The sequence below is a fragment of the Gekko japonicus genome, unplaced genomic scaffold (assembly GCF_001447785.1).
Source record: "Gekko japonicus isolate JY-2015 unplaced genomic scaffold, Gekko_japonicus_V1.1 scaffold3667, whole genome shotgun sequence".
NCBI lineage: Eukaryota > Metazoa > Chordata > Lepidosauria > Squamata > Gekkonidae > Gekko > Gekko japonicus.
This window is the reverse complement of record NW_015162070.1, coordinates 121,155-126,867: the sequence shown is the minus strand read 5'-3', so window position 1 is coordinate 126,867 and position 5,713 is coordinate 121,155.

The window sequence follows — 5,713 nt, the reverse complement described above, 5'->3', positions numbered from 1 at the left end:
CTACACGGGTACTCCGACCATGGTTGGCTTGGCCACCAAAGTCACCTGGGTGGGACTGGCAGTGTCTGGCGCCATGGTCCCCATGATGGCCTGCCCTACCAGCCGGTATTGCCTGGCCCTCCCATTAACTCCCTGCTCATTTCCTGCAGGGGACCGCTCCGGAGCTGAGGGTGGGATGGCCTCGGGTGGCATGCCTGTGGTCATCAGCTCAGTCCCAGACACCGATACAGGTAGGCACCCCTCCTTCGCCCCCCCCCTGGGGTGACGGTACTGGCCACGTACCTGCTGCTTTCGTCCAGCAGGGGAGAGGCCACGTTTGCCACCAGCAGCCGAACCCTCTAGGATGATGGTGGCCCAGTGTCTGGGGGCCCTGGAGGGGGCCACGGTGGACATCCGTGAGACCAGTGAGTGTCCCATATGCACTGGTGGCTGCTGCAGAACTGCCAGGGTGCTCCCAGGGACGGTGCAGGAGGGGTTGGGTACTGCCACGGACATGTCCCATAGCATTCCCAGCTTGGCTGTGGGGTACCATGGGTCAGATGCCCAGCCGAGACATTTCTGGCTATTTGGCCGCCCTTTGCTTTGCCACCCAGACTGACCTGATGTACCCTGTGTGGTCTTCCCCACAGTGCAGCGCCATGACTACCGCCTGGGATTCATCCAGCGCGGGATGGGGCGGCTCCGGCAGGTGCTGCTCCGGATGCGCATGGATGACACCCTGACTCACCAGCGGCAGGAGGAGTGGGAGCACCGACACCATCCTAGAGGCCGGTCACTGCAGGCGACACCAGAGCACCACCCACTGAGGGGGGCGGAAGGGCTGGAGGAGGAGGAGGGGGACGACACAGTGGACAGGCCAGGGGTTGGGGGTTCCACCAGCGAGGAGGAGGAGGTGGCAGGGGTTGCCTCGGAGAGGGAGGGGTCCGACGAGGAGGCTGAGGGGGCTGAGGGACCACACCAGAGGATTGTTGTGGAGCAGGGGGAGTGTAGGGAGGGGGCGGGCGAGGCGGATGACAGCTCCGAGTAGTTAGTCATGGGGTTTTGGGGTTTGGGGTTCCACATGTTCTGAGTTTGCACTGTTCCAATTAAAAGTTATGTTTTGTACTTGCTTTTGCACTGTCATACTTAGACAGGGACTCCCCCATGACTCTGCAACACGTGTGGTGGTAGTAGCGGAAGCATCTTTATTCAGGCGGTCAAGTAGCTGCAGTAGTACATACGCTGCTGATCGTGCTGGGATGTCCTGCCGTTTCACCCGAGCCTATTGCTGGGGATGGGGGGGGGCCAGATACAACGCACGGTTACTAGCCCCATGGCAGTATTAGCCACCTACTGTCACGGGCCGTAGAGCTGTGGCTTCTTCTTCAGCCTGGCTGCCCTCCCACGGCCAACAGGTGGCTGGGGGGCTGCAGTGGAGGGGCCTGGCTGCACTCCCTTGGGCACCGGGGGCCGAGAGCTGGAGCTGCTGGGGCCTGGCCGCACTGATTGTAACATGGGGGCCCAGGTGCCTGTGGTAGCAGGGTTCTGCTGCGGTGCTTGGGCCAATGGGGCCCATGTCCCTGCAGTGCTGGAGCCTGGCTGTGGGGGCAGGACCAGTGAGGCCCAGGAGCCGCCAGTGGCAGCGGCTGGCTGTGGTGGTTGAGAGACTAAGGTCCACATTGTTGCATTGCTGGGGCCTGGCTGTGGAGGCTGGGCTGGTGGGGCCCAGGTGCCCGCACTGGTAGGTCCTGGCTGCGGTGGTTGGGGCACTGGGGCCCATGTGCCTGCACTGCTGGGGCCTGCCTGCACTCCCTCGGCCAATGAAGCCTGTGTAGCTACAGTGCCAGGGCCTGGCTGCAGAGGTTGTGGCACTGGTTGCTGGGCACGATAGGTCTCTACTAGGAGGGTGACTGCCCATATCAGTGCATCGTTGGAATTGTCAGATCTTTCCATATGCGCCAGCATCGCAGCTCGGGCCTGTCAGTCCTCCTCACGGCCAGCTCTCAGCTCAGCAAGGAAATCCTGGTGCTCCCTCCGCTCTTCTCTCCTGGCCTCTCTGAGGTCCTCCCATGCCCAAGCGGCAAGGTGTTTGCCAACACTCTGGAGGGCTGAGACCCGCTTCTTCCTGGCCTTGGTGAGGGCTGCTCTTTCACTGGCTGTTAGGTCTGCCATGTTGACATCTGGTGGCAAATCTGGGGGGAGGCAGTGCACACTAGGTATTACTGCAACGGTGCTGGTGGTCTTTGCTGTCCTGTGTTCTACATGCTTGCTACCACCCCTACCCATCCCCTGCTCCAACTCACATTCAGGATACTGGTCTCCAGCCTCCATTGGTTCTGCTGCCTCCTGATTGTCATCCACAGGTCTTCCTGGTGTTCCTGGTGGGGAGGTAGACACATTCCATGGCCCCTCATGCACTGGCCACCGGGACACAGGTGCTCGGTGCCATTGGCCCTGGGCCTTGGCGCCTGCTCCTGTCATGGTGGCCAGCAATAGTGGCCCGCATGGACCCCCTGCCTACCTTGTCTGGCCGGGTGGCCCCTGTGGTTGTCATCCTCATTGCTGTCCTCTGAGTCACTGCTCGGTGGCTGGGTTGTGGACTGCAACTCCAAACCTGGGAAGTGGGGGCGACAGGGTTTGTGAGCTCTGTCGCTAACCTCTGTGCCCTTCTTCAATGTGCCTTAGATGTTCAATGGCAACGCAGGACCACTACTGCTGGCTGTTGTGCGACCACTCACCAGGAGCTGTTATGGGGCAGTGTACAGGCACTATGTGATGCCATTGGCATGTGCCCACATGGACATGTGCCCTCATCTGCTGGCTGTGTGCTGCCACTGTGCTGCTGCTCCTATTCCACACCTTGTGCTGTGGGATGGTGCTGAATATGGTGCCAGTGATCCTCTCTGTCATGGACTGGTGGTGTGTGCAGTGTCTTTGCCTGTTGGCAGGGGTTTCTGGGGTGGTCTCTGTGCTATTGCCTTTGGGGGTTGAGACCCTGGGGTGTCTGCTGGGGCTCCTCCCCATCTTGGGGCTCACCTGTGTGAGAGCCTTTGCAGTGGTGGGATGCTCCCTGGGTACGTTGGGCTGGGGTTGGGGTGGGTCCATGTGTTGTGGGCAGATGGTCTGGCTATTTAATGTTTCCTGTGTCCCCCCATTCTGTGTGGACCCTTTATGCCCGCTTCCCTGGGCAGTGTGCCATGTTGGTGCCCTGATGTACCTGCCTGGCTGCTGGTGGATGGCCGTGACTCAGATGTGTCCTGGGAATTCTCGGAGCACCAGAGACGCCTCTTCCAAGGAGGTGGAGGGGCCCTGGGAGGCTCTTTGGGCAGGATGCCTCTCAAGGCTCTGTACGATTTCTGCTTCTGGATGTATGTCTTCATCTTTGTGCAGGATTCTATGGAGCTCCTTGTAATAGGAGCAAGTTACTGGGCTGTTGCCGGACTTCTCATTCAGGGCCACGGTCTTTTTGTATTTCAGCCGCATGGACTTTGCTTTTGCGCGACACTCGATGGCGGTCTTCTTATATCCCCGGGCAGCCATGCCTGCCGCCACCTCATCGAATATTTCAATGTTCCTGTGTGACCCCACCAAGGAGGCCTGTATCTTCTTGTCTCCCCACAGGGCCAACAGGGTCAATATCTGTGGCTGCTTCCATGACTTCCCACGAGCCTTTGGCATCGTTCCTCGGCAGTGGCACCCACGGGTGGGGGAGACGTATTTGCTGGCTGTTTCAATGCCTACTGACTGTTTTGTTCGGGTGCTAGGTCCGCACTTAGTTTTGCGGCACTCCATGAAGCTGGGTTTCGCTTTCGCAATCTTGCACATGCTAAATCATACGCTTCTTCGCATACTGTGGGAACTTAGAAAAAACACTTTCGGTACAACAGGACACATGCGCGTGCCAGATGCACCAGATTAACTCTGCTCCCGCGATCCAACGCTCGCCTGCGACCCGCATTTTCCAGTTGATAGTACCCTTTTGCTGGTTCTTTTAAAATGCGCTTCTTCGGGCCGATGGTACGACTTGGTGCCGGGAGCGCTACGCTTCCCAGATGTTGCCGTATGATCACGCCCGTTGGATGCGCCATCTACCCGTCCGTTTTGCATGTCAAATCCTCCCGTGTGACCGGGGCCTCATTTGATCTAAATAGCTTTGATGTTTTTTGTAAGTTTAACATTATACCCTATAGATTTAACATAATTTAATACCTTATCTTGGTCAATATTATCTGATTTATATAAATTGTGATAAAATCGACAAATCTTTGTATAATATTTTTTGTAGAAAAAAATAAATTCCCCTTTGGGTCCTTTCAAATTATATATTTGAGATGCTAAATGTTGTTGCTGTACTTTGTTTTTCAACCATTTAAATGATGTAGGGCTTTTTGTAACATATCTTTGTTTTAAAAACATCAGATTTTTCTGATACTTCAATTACCTCTAATTTCTTTCTTTCCAATTCCAATGTTTTTAGATATTCCCCCCCATACCTCATGTGTTTTTTCTCTAAAAATGTAATTTTTTTCTTTTAAATCTTCTGTTAACTTATTTCTTTCTTTTTTATAGGAAGTTGCTAAAGATATTAATTTTCCTCTCATTACTGCCTTGAACGCATCCCACACCACTTCTTGTGCTACTTCTCCATTTGCATTAATTTTAAAATATTCTTCTATGTCTTTTGCAATTATTTCCTGTATAGATTCTTTTTGTAATAACATCTCATTAAGTGTCCATTTTGGACCCTTATTGTCATATTCAGTATCTTTTGTCTTACATGTTACCCATGCATGATCTGAAATTATGCGATTTCCTATTTCTGCTGAATTTATACTATGCAATAATGTTTTTGAAACAAAAATAAAATCAGTTCTTGTATACACCTCATGTACAGTTGAATAATATGTAAAGTCTTTTAAACCTGGGTTTACAATTCGCCATACATCTGCCATATGATACCTCTCCATCTCTCCTTATATATAATTGAGTAAGAACATTCTATATGAACATTCTAAATTTGGCCCCTTTAGTGTATGGACGCTTGAACTGTCAGTCAGAAGACGCTGGCTGGGTTGACTGGCTGCTTTGTGCAGTCCCGCCCAGCGTTTCAAGGTCTTTTGCATATGGAAGCTGATTGGACTTCACTGCATTCCACACCTCAAACTCACCCCCCTCCCCGCAAGGCAGTTGGAATGTCAGTTGCATATGGAACCTTCAAGGTCTTTTGCATATGGAAGCTGATTGGACTTCACTCCATTCCACACCTCATACCCCCCCCCCCCCGCAAGGCAGTTGGAATGTCTGGTGGTGTGTAGGTCCCAGGATCATGTTTTAAAAGCTGCCTGGGGGATTATGGACCATTCACACACTTTCCAACTTAACATACCTCATAGGGGGAGAGGAGAATGATGACAGCTGCTTTCCCTAGGCAGAGGCTGGGGGGGGGAAGTAAACTTGAAGACAGACAGGCACCCACCCAGAGCCTCTGGCATTTTCTCACTCTGCTGGCATCAAAACCAATTTAAGGCAAAATAGGAGGCTACTGAGAGGGGAGGAGATAAAGTTGCCAGCTTTAGATATGGAAAATCCTGGAGATTTGAGGAGTGGAGGCCGGAAAGGGGGACATCAGACAGGTTACAGTGCCATAGACTCCACCCTCCAACCCAGCTATTTGCTCCTGGGGAACTATTGTTGCCAATCTTGGTCCAGCAGCCATCAAACCATTCTCTTCAAC